This window comes from Ostrinia nubilalis, chromosome 1, assembly GCF_963855985.1.
Source record: "Ostrinia nubilalis chromosome 1, ilOstNubi1.1, whole genome shotgun sequence".
Classification (NCBI taxonomy): domain Eukaryota; kingdom Metazoa; phylum Arthropoda; class Insecta; order Lepidoptera; family Crambidae; genus Ostrinia; species Ostrinia nubilalis.
The window spans coordinates 3,515,841-3,535,735 of record NC_087088.1 but is presented as its reverse complement, the minus strand read 5'-3'; the positions used below and the strand labels follow the sequence as shown (position 1 = coordinate 3,535,735).

Genomic DNA, 19,895 nt, shown 5'->3' with positions numbered 1-19,895 from the left:
ACTAATACTGCGCGAGCGCACCTCTGATACCAGTCTATGCCACGCCACAGTGTCTGGTCAGGATATTTTTAGATATTATCTCTATCTAAGTTTTATTAATGTTATATTTTTGTACGTTGTGCTGTAATGATAATATGATCATTAAAAAGAAGTTCATAAAGATGATACTAAAATCATCATCATCTCAGCCATAGGACGTCCACTGCTGAACATAGGACTCCCCCAATGCTTTCTATGTTGCCCGGTTGGGTACTAAAATAGGTTATGCCCATTTTTGATTTAAATTGACATTATTTAATTATTCATTTTGATATTTGTATTGTGAAAAAAGTATTATGGTCTTTGGAATTTTCTTTTTTTTCTACATAAAGTAGTTAAGTTTAGATAGATTTTAAAACATAAATTAGGCTTTTTATAGAGCTATTTTTTTGCAAAGGATTAAATTGTCTGTTTCATGAAACAAACAAACACATCATATTAAGTAACAATTATCGATAAAAAAGCCCATCACTACGACATCACGTGACGATTACGATACAGCGGAGCTATGCGGGTGCGCTTGAGCTCCAATCGAGTGGAAAATGTTGCCGGGGACTATTATTATCGACTCTTTGTCTATTAACAAACACACAGTAGTACTACACGCCCCTCATTAAAGGCATCATTAATAATATTAACGAAAGAGCAAGCAGCTGGATTAGTGGACATGCTATTTTGTAAAACTACTTATAATTTATAGCAAATTGTGATTACCGAAAACAGTTGAAGGTTTGTAATACAGTGTGAGTCACGTTAAAGTGTACATATGAAGATATATGAAACTAGACCTTTTTTATCGACAAAAAAGAGGTCAAAATTTTTTTGACATTTTTTTTTAATTTTTTATAGAATTTTTTTTCTTCCAATTACTTCTCGTAAAGAAAACGTAATAACTTTGAAACTAAGAGGTATATCCTGATAAAATAAAAACAGTAATAATGCTAAATAACAGGCAATACTAAAAAAATACATAAAATACCCAGAAAATGCCAACAAATAATAAAAAATGATACTTTTTGAAAAAAATCTGCTTAAAAATTCGTATTTTTTTGGTTATTTGATAAATTTCTCAAAAAAATGCCCCTACAATAGGTGGTTCTTATTACTTTGTATTATTCTCTATCGTATTATCTTTGTAAAACCAAAAATGGCATGTCTCTATCCCTATCACAACATTTGCTATGATCGTTTGAACAAAGGCCTGCCACAACATTATTCTCCGCTACAGGTAGAGACAATTTTAATTTTAACTAAAATGCTTATTTTACTTCGAAATCTTTGGTTTTTATTTGAAATCTAACTTGTCTTTATCAAAATTATAAATCTAGAGCCATTTTCAGTTTCGTTGTTAACGAAGCGTTGAATGGCGCGCCCGGAGAGGCTTAGTTCAAACGATCATTGCAAACGTTGTGATAGGGATAGAGACATGTAATTTTTGATTTTACGAAGGTAATACGATAGAGAATAATACAAAGTAATAATAACTACCGGTTATAGGGGCATTTTTTGGAGAAATTTATCAAATAACCAAAAAAACACGAATTTAAAAGCAAATTTTTTCAAAAAGTGTCATTTTTTATTATTTGTTGGCCTTTTTTGTGTATTTTATGTATTTTTTTAGTATTGCCTGTTATTTAGCATTATTACTGTTTTTATTTCATCAGGATATACCGCTTGGTTTAAAAGTTATTACGTTTTCTCTACAATAAGTAATTGGAAGAAAAAAAAAATTCTATAAAAAATTTAAAAAAAATCTCAAAAAAAATTGACCTCTTTTTTGTCGATAAAAATAGGTCTAGTTTCATCTATTTTCATATGTACACTTTAACGTGACTCACACTGTATATTACAGCAACAAAAAACTATTATATTACTTACATAAGTTGTTTATGAACTCACAATCTAAACAATGTTCATAATGTTATTTGGAAACAATTTTAATTAGTGTTTAAAGAAATAAATGTTAACATGATCAGCAATTACATTTTACCCGAGTCATTTATTGAGATCTCGATTAAAAATTCCTTGATAATTTTAGTAGAATTTATCTTAAATCATGTCCCCAATATCATCTTCATCAAATTCGCGTCAGCTGAAACTAAATTACTTTTCTTGATGGTTTCAATGTCCTAGTTATGTTGGAATTCCAATTTATCGATTACTTATTAAAGTAATTGCCATCACTAATCACTATTAACATTGCGCTACGATACCGTGACGATAACGATACGAGTCTGACTGCGCTTACGCATCGCTCATGCGTGAAATTCGTTAGGCTGGCAGCAAGTGATTTAATATACCCTGAATAATGTATATTGGCAACGCCTGTTTCTATTACCGTAATGGACAACACGCATAAGTTGTAATATTAAGTTAAATTATGACTTAATTTAAAGTTTAGATCACACACATTACACTAGTTTTTATTTCACCTCAATCCATCCAGTATTACCGAAGATAGAGCCTCGAGAAGTTTACGGACTTTTTAAAATTTTCAAAAATTTCCAATATTCGCGCGTGACGTCACAACATGATTTTGCAGCCCCCGCACGTTAACCCATTTACCACTTTTTGTCTTTTTCCAACTAAAATAAAAATTCACCTAACTGACAACTGTTGTTAGTTGTCATCGTTCAATTACATTTCAAACTAGGCGCTATAAAAGTAACCATTATTATGCCACCTATTGCCAATTTTGTGCACTAAGAAGCCATTTTTACATTTGCACTTAAATATAAATTTTCTGGAAAAATAACCAAGTTTGTGTCTCTGTGCTCAATAACGAGTAAATAGTCCAGTTATTTGTTACTTTTACTTGGAAAGTTTTCCGGAATTTTTGAAAATTGGTGAATAAATAGATTTCGCTATGTTTTTTGGGAATTTTGTGACCTCGTTTATAGCCGCGCGCGCGCCCGCCTTATTGAAAAAAATCCGCCTTAAAAAAGGTTTTTGACAAGTACTTTTTTCATTTTATAATTTTTGGGACATAGACAAGCTAAGAAGCTTTGATAAATGTGATAAATTTCATGTAATGTAAGTTAAATAGATTTAGAGTTGTGAAACAGTCAAATTCTTTCTTCTTTGATCATGGCAGGACACGCTGCCGGGTGTCCTAAATATGCTGAAGTATAAAAAAATTCGCGTTGCTGAAGTATACATTTTTTTTGTCTTGTTTGTTTCTACATTACATAATTGTATCCTACTATTATTATAAATGCGAAAGTTTGGATGTCTGGAAGTTTAAAATAAAGTAAAGTAATGTTTATTTCTCACCAACATAACAGATAATATTATGATAACAAACAATCAGGAAAAACAAAAAGTAAGAATGTTGGTGGGTTGATACCTGAACTAGGAAGAGTGTCCTGTGTCTCAGGTTTGTTACTCTTTCACACAAAAAGTACTCAACGGATTTTGTTGAAACTGTACAATATTATTGTTTGTAACCCAGATTAATATATAGGCTATAATTTATGCCGATCTGTGACACTAAATTTCACGCGGGTGAAGCCCCAGGCAAAAGCAGGTCGTGAAATAAATAGGAAAGTTTAAGGTTCTGAAACGTGGTCGCTTACTATGGGCCTCATAAGAAGGCTCAAGGTCACCCAAAGGGTAATGGAACGGGCTATGCTCGGGGTTTCCCTGCGTGATCGAATCAGAAATGAGGAGATCCGCAGGAGAACCAAAGTGACCGACATAGCACGCAGAATTGCTAAAATCAAGTGGCAGTGGGCGGGACACATAGCTTGTAGAGACGATGGCCATTGGGGCAGAAAATTTCTTGAGTGGCGACCACGGGCTGGAAGACGTAGCGTGGGCAGGCCTCCTACTAGGTGGACCGACGATCTGGTAAAGGTCGCGGGAAGAACCTGAATGCGGGCAGCGCAGGACTGTTCATTATGAAAAGCCTATGGAAAACCCAAAGGCCTCTCGCCTTTGTCCAGCAGTGAACGTCATTTGGAACGACGAAATAGGAAAGAATGTAACTATCAAAAATCTTCTCTAAGGCAGCATTTTTCCAATTTCGCAACGAGCGCGGCAATCACACTTAACTAACAGACTAACAGAGAGCATAGCGAAATCTATTTTAATCACCAATTTGACGGAACACTTTCCAGGTAACCACGTTAATTTGTACCAAACGACTGGACTATAATTTAATTGATATAAAAATTTGGGTACATCTTCTCAAAAACAAAAGAACTGGTGCTAAAAGGGTTAAGTGACGTTTTGACATTTGTAGAGGGCCTTGTAGAAGGGGAGGCTATGGTGCTGAATGTGGATTAACTCGAGTGTCATAGTAACTTATTAGACTGCTAAGCTTGATGATAAAAAGAAAAATATTTTATTCAATGTACATAGTCTGGTCATAAGTTCTGTCATATGATAATAACTTTTGAATTTTGAATGAAGGTTTCACAAACATTTTTTACTGAATTAGAATTAAAAAGAAAAAATGTGCGATAGTTCGAATTTTATTTTATGTGTAGTGGACGCATAAAGAAGTCCGAACTGTAGTTGTCACGTTGCATTGCTACGCGCCAAAGCCTATTTTCGTTGTGCTGAAAAAATTTAGTTTATCTTTTCATTAAATGATAGGTAATTAGGTATAGGTGTACCAGAATCTCATGGCAAACAAAAATATTGGAAAAGTGTGTCTTTCATATTATGGCAAATGTCTATGGCTTTATTGTCACCTGTCAACGTAAATCAAGTGAACTGTCAGTCGCTGCAGAAATTTTGTAATCTCTTCATGCCTATTTCTTATTTTTGTGAAAAAGTCGAAAAAGCTCAAGCAAGTCATATTGTTTTCAATGTGTATTCTAAAATACGGCATAATTCAAAGTCAATCTTTGATTTTAAAGCGCGTCGTTGAGTTGACAGTATGTTGGAGTGAAATTTGATACATTTAGTTTATTACCTAACTGTGTCATAAGGAGGGGTTTTTTTTTTAATATTATTCTTATAATAGCTGCTTTATCGGGGGTTTCAGGTGTACCTCACAAATTGGTGCAGAGGAATGGTGAAAATGTTATGACCATGTAAATAAAATTGAAAAAGATTTCATCAAGTAAGATGTAAGATAGAATAATTGAAATGGTGGAAGAGAAATTTATAATAAATAACTCTTTATCTTGATCATCTATTGAAGAAAAGTGGAATCCTTGTAATCGTTTTCTAGTTCTGAATGAAGTGATTAGTTATAAGTAGGATACATAATAAAATTAGTTACATAAAGTAATATACGATTTACTTATTTTTCAAGACATTTTCCTATTATAGTATTACTGACGGGATTGCTACCATGTACCTTAGTTTTGAGTTTCCAATATTTCGGCACTGTGGCAAGCGCCATGGTCACGGAGTAACTGAAGAAATTAAAACCAGACATCGTTCAGATATGCGTTCAAAAGACCTGAGATTTAAAAAAATCCCACGTTTTGTTTAAACAGTAAGCGAAAAAAAAGTGACTTGAAAATGGAATACAAAATGATAAGGTATGGTAAATGATAAGTCTTTATCAATGAAGAAGCAGAAGTTCAATTTCATGTGACCTCCATCTAGGCTAGTTTCCATCGTCACTCAAAGTTTGGCTGCGGTCTCAAATTTGGGCTTAATTGAGGTATTTTTTGAGGAGAGAGGCATAAGAACTAATGCCGTTTTATATCAAAAATTCATACTTAGAGGTAATCAACCAGGTACAAAGTATTTCCTTGTATGTTAGTCTGCCACTCTTTAGTAAGTCCCGAAATCCCCGCTTCGGCTCCCCTACTAACCATTCTAACCATTGTACACAGATAATATCTTACATGCAGCTTTTCATGTTACTACGTCACATTTTCTAAATCCGCGCGGAAAATCGCTCCTAGCGGAAGAGCGCACTTTGAGCTTAAATATTTCAGTCATTTTTAAAGATATCAAAAAAGTAAAAATACAGTATTCATTCTAATTTTTTGTAGTTTTTTTTGGCATCTTCAACAAAAATCGTGCGCCATGTCCATTGTATTTTCACTTTCAGTAGTTTTTATTGTTATAATTATTAAAACAATAAATGTACAATTTACTATTTTTATAAACTCTAACAAAACAAGTACCTCTAGTTAATCAGGCTAATAATAGTTCCTTTTATCTAATTTATTTTTAGTTGCCATCAGACTCGGTCTAATTCTGTGAATCTAAATTAACACCAGCTGCTGAAATCTAGTTAGGTATAATTTATTCGAAGAATCCGTGTCACAATAACAAAGACAATTTATAAGCGTACAGAGATATCTTTTCGACTTACTTTTTTAGATTATTTTTTTGTAAATTATAAACCCAATATTAAAAAATTTACGCAGCAAAATTTTTGTGAAAGTGCTCAATTGTATGTCAATTATTCGGTTATTATTTATTGATATTTCCTCTTTGTAGTACCCGCATTCTGCATCACTTGGCGAGATTCGTTGGATAGAATTTTTCTCATTGTGCGTCAAAAACTTAACTTAAAAATTAATTACTAAACTGGAAAATCGTAGGAAAAACTCAGGAATTATAAAAAGACTCAGGTTCGGTTTCCGAGTTGAGATTTTTAGCTTGAGCGTGCATGATAAACTCACGCCCGTATTCACAAACATTACTATGAGGTCTCACAGTGCGCATGAACGCACAGGGTTGCACGCACACGAACCAAATAACAGAGCTCTATTCAATGCTGTGGCATTGGATTTGGTGCTTCACTTATTATGAATACGGGAGTCAGATCTTAAATCTTAATGAATACGGGAGTCAGATCTTAACTCAAGCTAAAAATGACAATTCAGAAAACGGGGGTTATACTTAGATACTTTTGATTTATTTTTAGGCTATTAACGTTTGTCCTTTAATTTAAAGATTCTTTGTTTGTATTGATAAAACTACCAGATAAACAAACTGTAAACACATGACGAAAGTTCGATCTGGCACGAGGTCATGCGCATGTCTGCTGAAACCAAATATGGGGCGAGTACTCTTTGTACACGTAACAAAACCACAGCCTACTTTAAGTTAAGTGAGTAGAGTGGATTTTTGATTGCAGAAAAAGATAAAATGGATATTTTTATGGTATGAATGACGAATGGGCTGGAGACATTGACTCGAGGGTTGGTCTTGTGAGCATAATTAAGAGACATGAATTATGTATTCGTAATGCTAGTCGACAAAACGTTTCTTATGAATTATTGAAAAATTTTACATTCAAATATGCCTATGCGTATTTTTAATAAACTTTTTAATTCAGAAAAAGAAAAAAGGTTACGTACAAAATAATGAATTTACTTCAGATTTATTTAATACTGTTTTAAACGAATATAAAGGAAAATGCAACGTTTTTCTTTGTGGAAATTAAAACGTTTTTCTTTTAAATCTACTGAAAAAATTAAATCTTGCAGATTTATTTAAGCGCAAGCGCATACGAGTAATAATGTTTATGTAGAATTCGTCTTGTATATTTTGTTGTATTTGTTAAATATCCTGCCATATTGTGCATTATAAAAATAACAAAAATAAATAAAATGATAATATACAGGTGTGCCAACCACAAGTTTGATGTTTAAAGAAAATAAAACTGGACAAAAAGAGAGTTTTCTGTTTACGAGCTGCTTACCTTGGGAGTTTTATAGGCCATTATACAATATTTTATTGGCGACTTGGCAGCCATGACGTAATTCGCGTATAAATACATTGTTCATTTTATAAATGACGTTTATAGGCGCTTTAGGCGGTCGGCTTTAGTACGAGTGACCCACTGTCTTTAAGGACCTATTAAGATTGGCATCTTGATCTTGAGTCGCTTAACTTATAACTGTGTCTGTGTTTTAATATTACGATCACCTGTCTCAGAACCAGAGATTCCAAATTCGAGTCCCAGCGGAGGCAACATTTTCTGCTTGGTTTGCTTGGCTTTTTATCTAAGCCTGTAGTCGTAAGTGTAGTCATAACAACAAAGTTAATAGCATTGTTATGTTCTGGCTGCTAGAGGTTCTTATCTCCTGCCTTAGCCAGTGCCTCTGTTGTTTAGGTTTCTGGGCGAAGGTTTTCTGGTCTTCCACCTTTTATATCAGTTAAATAAGAGCAGACCAAGAGCTTCCCCGTTGTGATTAACAAAACTTAAAGCGATGAAAATGTTTCTTTCTACGAGGTATAGTACTTACCTACCGTCAAGGACAGGATTTAAAAGTAAATTGAAAAAACAAAAAATAAAGATGTCACTTTCAAACAAACGCAACGCAATACGGTTTTTCATTTTGCTCTTTTCATATTATCAAATTATGTAGAGAATCACCTACTTAGGTAGTCAAACATTATTGTTAATTAAATAAAATCTAAAAAAGTATACGTTAAACGTCGCCTTGTTTGTACCTACTTATTACTCTCATTAGTCTTTAGCTTTGAGTTATTATTAATTCTAATTCCTTTTATGTTGAAAAGTAATTATTTCTAGGGTAATTATCTGTGTCTTGAGACAAAGCTGAAAGTAATTAAGTGTACTTAACTTATGTATGTACTTTATAAATGTTTTTAGTAGCTTATGCTTTGATTTATTCATACAATCATTTTGTTGTAAGGTCCAATGGGGATTAAAACAATTTGCTTCTATCGTATTTGTGTAAGTAGTAACAAGTTACATTGGTATGCTTAAGTATTTTAAATAAAATTAAATAGTTTATTCAGTACATAGGCACTTATACACGTCACATGTATTTTTTTAAGTTGTTTTACACGTGTCTCTGGAAAATTAGAGAGTCGTGCTCCTGAAGTAGAGGTTATAACCTAATGATAATGATGATGATATTTTACATAAAGCGATGTCATTTTAGTACTCTTGTTTTAGATAATCTACGTATTTTTGTATCTTTAGACATAATGACAGTATTTAACCTAGATTTTATATTTGTTTCAGGTAAGATCCCCAGTTTGGCGTATCGAAACAAGACTGTACAAAGCGGTATCGAAAAAAACATTGTTTTTTCACCTGGCTTGATAAACGAAGGCACATTAAGCTTTACACTGGCATCTTATCTAAACGTAACAAGTACGATATTACAACAAACATGTGTAGGATGATATGCCGTTAACTGTTCATTGTTCCTTTCTTTTTAGGCACTCAACGTAAGCCTACTTTGAGCCTCAATGTGTCTAAACACCGATACAACCACTTATAGGCTACAATAGGGGCGATCGCTCATTTTTGAACCCTAACCCTAAGAGATAAGAGCTATCTGAATCATATTGTATCAGAATGCTTTGTTCGTAGGGCTGTAGAGCTTTTCTCATAGGATAGAAAAATATTTTAAATACCTATATCACAGAAAAACACGCTCTTTAACTACAATATAAATGTAGAATAGGTAACCATTAGTTGTTCATTAACTTAGTTTTAGTCCATACTTGTAATGTAGAGTCAAAAGAATCTCCGTACAAATAAATTGAACGTTTTAATATCTGAAAGGACAAAAGAAGCATCTAAAATCGTAAATAATGCAAATTTTTATCTGATTCATTCTTTTTATGATTAAATACTACCTTATCGAATTTGATTTTGTCCCTTACGATTGATTCTTTCAGAGACAGAAAAATCGCGTATGATGAGACTAAGCCTTTTCGTCTCGTAATAACCTTATGTATAGGCCCTAACATAATGTTAACATAGTTTTTATTTAATTTTCTAAATGGATTCACTAGGTATGTTTTGAACACAATACACAAAGTGGCAAACAAACATAACAAGATAAACTTTAAACTAGCAAAAATATTATTCGTAAACACTTAAGATAGGCAACCCTGCTTAAGAGTGTCGATTAATCACTTTTCTCCTCTCAGCGCGCACAATAGGCTAGGGCTGCTACACACGGCTAATCGATCGCTTTTATCTCATTTAGGGACACCCTGATTGCTTCTGTCAGGGGTGCTTTTTAGGGTTCCGTAGCCAAATGGCAAAAAACGGAACCCTTATAGATTCGTCATGTCTGTCTGTCTGTCCGTCCGTATGTCACAGCCATTTTTTTCCAAAACTATAAGAGCTATACTGTTCAAACTTGGTAAGTAGATGTATTCTGTGAACCGCATCAAGATTTTGATGCAAAAATAAAAAATAATAATAAATATTGGGGGCTACCCGTACTTAGAACTGAAACTCAAAAATTTTTTTTTGTCTTTAATTTTTCGTCAAACACATACGTGTGGGGTATCTATGGATAGATCTTCAAAAATGATATCGAGGTTTTTAAAATACTTTTTTTCTAAACCGAATAGTTTTCGTGACAGACGCTTCCAAAGTGGAAAAAAGTTGGTCCCCCCCCCCCCTCTAACTTCTAAAATAAAAAAATGAAAAATCTAAAAAAAAACATATGAAGTACATTACTATAAAAACTACCAACGAAAATTGTTTTGAACGAGATCTAGTAATTTTTTTTTAATACCTCGTAAATCGTAAACCGCTTATTACCGCGTAATCTTTCATACTAATAACTTAAATTAAAAATAATAATTTTAATTTCATAAATCAATGGTACGGAACCCTCGGTGCGCGAGTCCGACTCGCACTTGGCCGGTTTTTATTATACTATTTTTCGACGACCGTGATTGTACCATTCAGTGTACTCTTTCTTTGGTATAGAAATAGATAGGTGTTACACGATATCGTGTGTCTAGTGTGAGTTTTTAGACTAGGCGCAGACCACCGACTTTTAGTTGGCCTATATTTGGGTCCGATTTTAATTTGTATGAAGAATCTGCCGATACCAAATCGGTGTAATGCGCACTTTCATACATCTCCATTTGATTAAGAGCCCGACTCAACTATCGGCCAACTAAAAGACGGTGGTCTGCGCCTAGGCTTAGAGATAGTAAAGAAATAGTACCATATAGTATTTACATAATATATATTACCGTTTCTTATGTATAGGTAGGTACTATTGTGTTGAGTTATATTGTACCTACTCAATATGGGAAATCAAGCATCTAAGGACAACGGGAAATGGTGCCTACTACCAGAGTAAATACAAATGAGTAGGTCATCTTCATAGAAACGCGCCAATACGTATTCGGCGCCGCGCACGCACACACTGAGAAAATTTAGCGTGGATTAGCTGGCGCAACACGGCTCACATAGGTACAAACCGCGCTCGGTGCGTTTCCATGAAGATGACCTACTCATTTGTATTTACTCTGCTACTACATTTTATTCAATACTCAATTAATTAATGCATCCACCATGAACTAAAAAAGTAGATTCTGTTTAAGTGCCAACTTTATGTTGATGAATCGATGCTGGCTTACAGCTTGAATTACTTGTAAAACTCGATATGTTTACCATACTAATGGAAGGTAGTCTCCTCCATCGGTGAGCTCCATTCCCGCTTAAGGCAGAATCGATCTAAACATTATTACGTAAAATTATTATTATCAAAGAAGCTATACTTATACAATAATCTTAGATGTTGACAATAACTAATTAACCTTAACCTTGAAGATAAAAAAGTAGGTAAGTAGGATGATTAAATGACCAGTCCTAGAAACCCAAATACCAACAAATCTCCAGCATCTGTAGGCGTACCTATTTCCAATTAGCGAGGATCCCAAGTAAATGAAGTTAAAGTACAAACACATCGGGAGCTCACTAGTAAGTAATTCAATTAAAAAGTTCCGGAACAAGTTTTTTCTTGTAAGAAACTTTAGCCTTAAGGCGTATGCACATTAGAGATTTTTTTCTGTGATGCGGATTTCAGGCGTGCGGATCTGTCAGCCTAAGATGCACGTCGCGATAAACGGAGTCGTCCAGTGACTTGGCCCACTTTTAACTTGACCCACGGGCCAAGAAGCTGGTATGAATTTTAATTTTTTTTCTTCCAGCTACTGGGACTCTACTAGATTCTAGAGTAGTTTTTAATTACTTTGGTGTTTAATTTATTAATAAAATCATTGAAGGTGGTTCGACTTGGCCCGTGGACCACGCTACGAGTGGGCCAAGTCACTGTGAGACTCAATGGTTATCATGCCATTTTATTGATTTTTCCCATACATATTGACGTCGATAAGAGTATATCACGGCGCGCATCCTAGTCCGGCTGGTCTCTCTAATCTGGTCATGAATGAACTAATGAAATACTAGCATCCCGCGTGCGAATCAGATCCGCACGCGTGCCGAAATCCGCATCGCAGGAAAAAGGGACTTACGGCACGTCGATGTAACTAGGGTTCATGGAAATTTGGGAAAATTTCGGGGGAATATTTCCCAGCATAATTGCGCCAGTAAGCTGCCTAATAACGGTATAGAATTTGGCCCCGTTGATTGTAATATATTGCCGCAATATTACCGACAAAGTACTCGTACCTATGCATAGCGGCAAATGTGTTTCCGTATAAATATTTTCCGTTTACCTTGATCTTTAAACCACGATAGCGTTTTTTGTTATTATTTTGTAATCTAGACTAAACTGTTTGCGTTGATTTAAATAGCTCATTTTAGGTAAAGTAAAAAAAAGTTATTTTGTTAGATACTGAATGTAGTATAACATAATATAAATATTTTTGTCAATATCTTTATTATGTGTAGTGACATTTACTCTTTGATTGTAATTTCCAAGATATTCTTGTTATTATCACAGGTTAAGCGATAACCTTTAATATTATTTTTTATTACTACGTCTCAATCAAAGCATCTGTTACATTTTAGTTGATAATCTAAAAAGTAGATCAAATGATCTTTAAAGTAACCAAAGTTTTAATAGCGGTGTGCCAAAAAGTTTTTCACCGACTGAGACAAATCTTTGAAGACTATTTTAGATGACAAATGTATTTATATCGTGCAAAATCGATAAAACGCCTCGATAAAACTTTATCATAGGCGTACAAGTGTGTATCAGCCCTTATATGCGTTAGGACACGACGTTATCTGATAATGTTCGAGGAAATGCGGGGGAAACTTAAATTGGAGGGTTTGGGCCCTGTCAGGTTTCAAAGGAATTTGCGAGGCCCTGAAACCAGATAGACGTGTTTTTAAAAGGTTGACAGCTCGGAAAAAAAGAAAAAAAGAAGCTATTTTTACCCACTGCGCCAGGAAAAGGAGGACTGCATTTGTGAACACATTATCTTGTTCTTATCTTTTTAGTTCATTTTTACGCAGTTGGTTAAAAAAATGCAATTTTTACCCGACTGCGCCAAAAGGAAGAGGAACGCATTTGTGAACACTAAGTTGTCTTGTTTTTATGTTTTTAGTTCATTTTTACGCAGTTGGGTTTTTTGTTTCTTAAAACTACGATAGAAAAACTATTAAAGTGAGTTCAATGCTTGTAAACTTTTTGCAAGTTTGGTTTTTAAATAGATAAACAAAAAAGTTTACACGAGTTGGGTTTTGTAGCAATATTGATAGAACAAGAAAATGATTGTGCAATTAATCTTACTATTTTATTAGTTAATTTTATTTGATGTCATCCAATTTGTAAGATTGGCGCTTTGTTTTCAAAACAAATTATTTTCAGATCAGTGAAATAATACAAATTACCACAGTTTAATAATAAAGTATATCTTTTGCAAATATTTCAGTCATCAACTCAACTCGTTCGGTTAACTTAAAAGTCTGTTAAATTCATAAAACAACAGATTTGACAGATCATAATAATTTATTGGTGCTGTCAATATGTTTATTATTAGTTATTTCAGTTGTGTCACTTCTAGTTTTTTTTAAATTTGTTTTTACTAGAAAAGTCAATAACTAGGAATGAAATTGTATACGGAAAAATTCAGAAAACATGTTGTAATATGACTTTCAGCCACAGTATAATAATATGCAAACCATAAGCACTGCTAATCTTAAAAATGTATAATCCTACTCATACTTATTCTAATAACCAACTTACAAGCAAGAGAAATCCTCTCTCTCGGGTACAGTTTGATGAATTTTAATAAGATACATGCATAATGTAAGCCTTGAGAAGCCTGGATATTTCCACACTTAGTTTTCTTCGGTTAGAAACCGCAAGACGCGGTTAAACTTTTGCTTGTACAGACTACGGTAGAGCTAAGCACTATGGTAACTTAATAAGTACTAAGGTTGTTTTTGAAACAAAAATGTACCTACCAAAAAATTCTCTTATGTGCCGACATCTGTTCCTTTTACCCTACAACAACTTTGGAACACGGAAATAAAAAATGGCGCAATGAAAAAATAACAACAATTTTGTGTCAAATAAATCAAATAATTACTATAATGTCAATTAACGAATTTTGCTTTAAACACGAAGCTAAACTTAAATATTTAAAAGAAATTAACCGACTTGATCAAAATATAATACATACGACACAAAAAAAAATTCTGGCAAAGTCTAAACATTAAAAACTTATTATTATACAAAATATCTTTAAATATACAATAGATTAAATAAATGCATTAGTTTTTACGCTTAACTAACGCTGTAACTTACTACTGCTTATTAATGTGTTAAATTTCTGGAATTATTAACTAAATTAACATTGTTCATTAAATAAAACGAACCAGCCTATTTGTTATTAAAAAGAAATATGTCCCTAATTTAAGAAAATAAATACAACTTTCAATTTATGAAAAAATGCTTAAATAATTTATGAAACTCTTACATTGAAAATTGAATTAAATTATAATGCAATAAATAGTTTTCTTACTTAAGAAAGCGTTATTCCGAAACAATTAAACATTGCGGTTTTGTATTGTATTGTTACAATTCCCCTTAGTGCAGCTACAGAATACAGACTTGACTCTCAGAAGCTGGCTCCAAGCGGATCAAAACTTCCGAACAATGCACAATGTGGCGCAGGTAGCAGCTAAGTGTGCAATCGTGGAACTAGATGTTAATGAAATGAAAGGGTTTACGAATCTCCTTTAATTTATTTAAATAAAAGGTGTTACTTAATTAACCTTGAACGCTTTAAGGACGTAGCACATTTATCAACCCGAAAAGAGATCGTAACCGTATCAACTCGAGGCGGTCAGTATTATTTTTGTATGCAACTCTATACTGCAACGCACACTTATCCGCTCCGTCACGTAAACGGCTCGCCTCGCGATTGACAGCGAGCGACGCGAAAGGCCATGACAGCTCGTAAAAGGCGATACGGTGTTGATCCCTTCCCGAGTTGATAAGTCTGCTATGAGCTTTATTCGGATAAGATGACTTGGCTTTTTTTTAAATTCAAATGCATAAAAGTCACTAAATATTTAACCACCGACAAAAAAACGGGTGTTCTAAGTTTGACAGCTAATGTGTCTGTCTGTTCTATCTTTAGTACAGCTCTTAAACGTGTTATCTGATTTGGATTTCACTTATAGCTACGGTCTTGACTGGGCTCTGAGCAGCTGGGCTCCAAGCGGATCAAAACTTCGGAACAATGTGGCGCAGGTAGCAGCTAAGTGTGTAATCGTATGGAACTAGAACTCTGTCGGTGTTCTTAATGAAAAGCATTTACCTAAGGCGTTTACGAATTAGGGGAAATAGGGCCTTTGAACACTTGTTTAAATTGACAGCAGTATGGAAGTGTCATTTTAAACTAGCTTTCATCGCGCGTTTAACTGTTTTTTTAATAAACATTATGTAAAAAATGACACTTTATTCGCATAGGACTGCATTATTTTTTTATTCAGGCAAAGGCATTAATTAAGTCACGCAGCCTAGTCTTCTTCTAAATTATTATTATAACTTAAAAAAAGCAAAAAAAAATAAATTACAACCAGCTAATAGAAACAAACGTCAAAAAAACCATGAACAAACGGGCTTTTTGGTCACTCATTGAAATCCGCGATGCCATAAGCGTTGCTGTGTGCTTACCATGAGTTTACGTTAGGTGTGCTCGCTAGCGAGTGCGTAAAAAAATGACAATAAATGTATGACATATTGTGCAGCGCCCCTAGCGGCTATTTTCAAGAAATAAAATCTTCATAGATTTTTTGACGTTCTCGCTAGCTCGTAAACTCTGACACACTGGTTCGTATTACAAAACATGTAAACATTAGCAGTGCCCGAAATATTTAAATAAATAAATATTTATCACGTAACAAAATCTAGAGGCCCAATTTCCTGACCTAATATAACATAATTTCTTTAACATAGTTATTCATTACAAAACATTTTGTTTTAATATAAGACACTTAATTATTGTAATGCGTAATTATTATGATTCGTGTTGTACAATTCATTTGTATGAATTAATTATGAAATGTGTTATGTTATTCATATTATATTCTTCGGGGTCATTACCAGACTAATTAGAGATGATATAAGTTATAACAAACATGATAACACGTTCCTTTTTTCAGGGTTACAATAATATTGATTAGTTTTCAAGAGTTCTGAGTTGTAAAAAATATTATGGTATTGCTTCGGTTGCTAAATACAAGCTATTAAAGAAGCTATTTAATAAGCTATTAAAGAACACTACTTATGAGAAATAAACGTTAATTTTAAGGGACCTGTTTCACCACTTGGTGACAAATTCCGTGATAGTCTTGTATCTGTCAGATAAAGTAGGTACAAGTTTTGGGTTTATAGAGCGCAGATAAAGATATCTAAAAGAAGTAATGTAACCGATAAACAGTGACCTTTGTTTGTTAAAAAAGCGCCATACTTAAGGTTATAAAATCTGAAATTATATTAGGGAAATGAAAATTTCATTAAGACTGGAATCAATGAAAAATCTTTGTCTTTTCACATAAAATTGAAAAAAGTTCAACGTATCTTCGCATTTGGAGTCACTGTCACTGGTGAGTGACACTGACAGCGTACAGTCGGTCGCGTAAATTGATAAACAATTTGGATACTTACACAAATTGAAAAATCTTAGGTGGATTCTGGATCAAAAGACCAACTTTAACACTAGACTATACCTAGATATCAACACATGTGATTAATGAGAACAAACACCCAGCTCAATGTTTATTTTACAAAAAGTAGTCAATGTCCTCCAAGGACTAATCTCTATGCCAAAATTTATCAATATTCTTTTAGTGTTACATAGAGCTTCATTCATATTTATAATAGGTATGTAGTAGGTATTCACTGTGCCCGTGACTAATAAGTGGTTTGAATATTTTTCCCATTTTTGCAACATTTTTCATAGATGCTCCGCTCCTATAGATCATAGCGTGATGCTTTAAATAGCCTTAGATTAGCGCGTTAAAACAAACTCTTCAGCTTTATAATAGTGTAGATAAGAACGTTCAGCCAGCTGTTAGCTATTTTCGTGCTAAACAGTACGTGCACCCATGTGTGAACGCTTTCGCAATCACTCTCACTTTCCGGAATAAACATTGATTTTTTTTTAAATTAATGCGTGTCAATGTCAAGTTTGTCATGAATTTGTACTGTTTTTATTCCAGTCACTGTAAATGGCGCACTTCATTGATCACGCGACGATTTGTTTTTACTAATTGTGGTCGGTTCGATTACTGGGTCATTCCATGACAAATGTTACCGAGGGTGAAAATCTAAATATGTTCTTTTCGCATTAAATCTGATGAATTTTGAAAGTATACATTCCAAATTATAATGTGCAACAAAAAAAATCTGAAAGAAACAAGTAATTTTTAAGTTATTAGTCTTCAAAGTCTATACTTAAGTCAACTGTCTGAATGATCAATTTCTCTCTAATTTTAGTAATACGATTTAAAAAAAACTATCAATCTGTGAAACGTTTTGCCACTATATGATTCGAGGGTATTTATCATAGTATTGGTAGATAGCGTCATAGTCCCAAAAAAATTGATAATCATCAAGTTTTAAGTGTGTTTTCTTGTTACTTCGGCGATGTAACACCCGAAACAGAAAAACAGGTATTTGTTTTATTATTGTACCTTACACATGGATTAGGGTAACAATATTTGGTAAAAGTAAGGTCATGGTAGTAATGATTTCAAATACTAACTAATATCTGAGCATGATACTAATTTAGTATGTTTCTTTCTTGATTAAAAACTGTAACACCCGAAACGTTTCGGGTATTACATTTTTATTTAAATGTCGATATTGTGTGTATATTGCTTGGAGAAGTGAAAAAGTATTACTGTGAGGGTCCTTTGACCTCCCACTAGCGCTGGCATCGGAAAAGGAGTCATATTTCTCAATTTAAGACTTTTTTGAAATGTCGACTTAACACTAAAATTAAGGTATTGCTAAAAAGTGTCGATGTTTGAAATTTCCAATAAATACCGTAATTAGAAATTAAAGTAATGCTATTTCAAGCCAAAAACAATAGAAAAAGCTATATTTTGAGGAAAAATTAAACTTGAACTTTGTATATTTAAAAAAAAAAGCTGCTTCGTAATTTCAAACCAGAATTCGCTCTATTTGTGTTTATTTGTTGTACCGCTTATTTTGTAGTACCTAGAGACTAATAAAACACCGATTTTATCAATAAAACGCGTTGAATTTTCGTACTCGTAACACCCGAAACAGAACCATTGTAACACCCGAAACAAAGAAAAAAATTATAAAAAAATAGTAAAACGTTTTATTTAACAGTGATTGTATGTTACATGGTTTGTAAATTTCATACTTTAGAAGTCCTATAAGTTTTAGGTATGATTCCTTAAGAAAATTCGCTAAATTTCGAGTAAATGCAGCAACAGTCAGAACATAGAGGCAAAATCTCGTAACGCCCGAAACGCACACTTTTCGACTCATATTTTCGTTATCCTACATTCTAAGCTGTACAAACTTTATTATTTAAATAAAACAACTAAAAACGGACAGATTAAGGCACTAACATTATTAAAATACTATTTCAAAATACATGAAATTGTTGAATATATGTGTACGAACGTAACACCCGAAACGATGGAATGACCCTACTATTATTTTTTACATAGGATCCAGCGTTGAGTGTAGTGACACCTTGTTTTATCGCAAATTGATCGCTATCTTATATTATTAAGCATTCATTAACTACTAGCTTTCCGCCCGCGGCTTCGCCCGCGTGGAATTTTGTCTGTCACAGAAAAACTTTATCGCGCGCGTCCCTGTTTCAAAAACCGGGATAAAAACTATCCTATGTTCTTTCCCGGGACTCAAACTATCTCTATGCCAAATTTCATCAAAATCGGTTGCGAGGTTTAAGCGGGAAAGCGTAACAGACAGACAGACAGACAGAGTTACTTTCGCATTTATAATATTAGTTGGGATTGCTACAAGCATGTAAGCACCTTCATTATTTTAGCCACAGGACGTCTACTGGTGAACATAAGCCTCCCCCAATGATTTCCACATCGCGGCATCGCCCGGTTGGTAGCGGCCTGCATCTAGCACTTTCCTGCTACCTTTATGAGGTCATAGGTCCACCTTGTGGGTGAACGTTCCACGCTGCGTTTTCCAGTACATGGCCTCAACTCCAGAACTTTTCTGCCTCATGAAGTTCTGCGTACTATGCGTATGTGCCCTGCTCATAGTCACTTCAGCTTTACTCAGCTCTAATATGGCACATCATAGCGTTGTAATAGAGACGACTTTACCTTGTCTCATGTGCTTTCGAATGTACTTGGTAAATCTTGATAAATATTTCAAGACACAAAGCTGTAGCGAATGGAATTAAATGTAATAATTAACTGTAATAACGGGGTGTATTAGAAACCCAACGACCGACGCGCCATTGTATCTAATTATTGTTGTTTCTGTATTTAACGGAGCCGTTAATGGGCTTTAATATCAAATACATATATACAAAATTTTACTTAATTAATTAAAGGAAAGGTAACGATAACGAAGTATAAAAAATTGCTCGCGCTGTACTGACGATAAATCTGTGAGAAGTTTTTTTTATTATAAATTAATTGTTCAAATATTTTGAACGAAAGCGCAGGTGATGACATCCGTGAC

The 19,895-nt window shown here is 33.8% G+C and overlaps 1 protein-coding gene across 1 annotated transcript in view; it reads left to right on the top strand.

Moving 5' to 3' along the window:
• The window catches only part of LOC135084163 (syndecan), a 333,464-nt gene that overhangs the window by 38,768 nt on the left and 274,801 nt on the right, over nt 1-19,895 (top strand). The gene's annotated exons all lie outside the window — the stretch shown is intronic.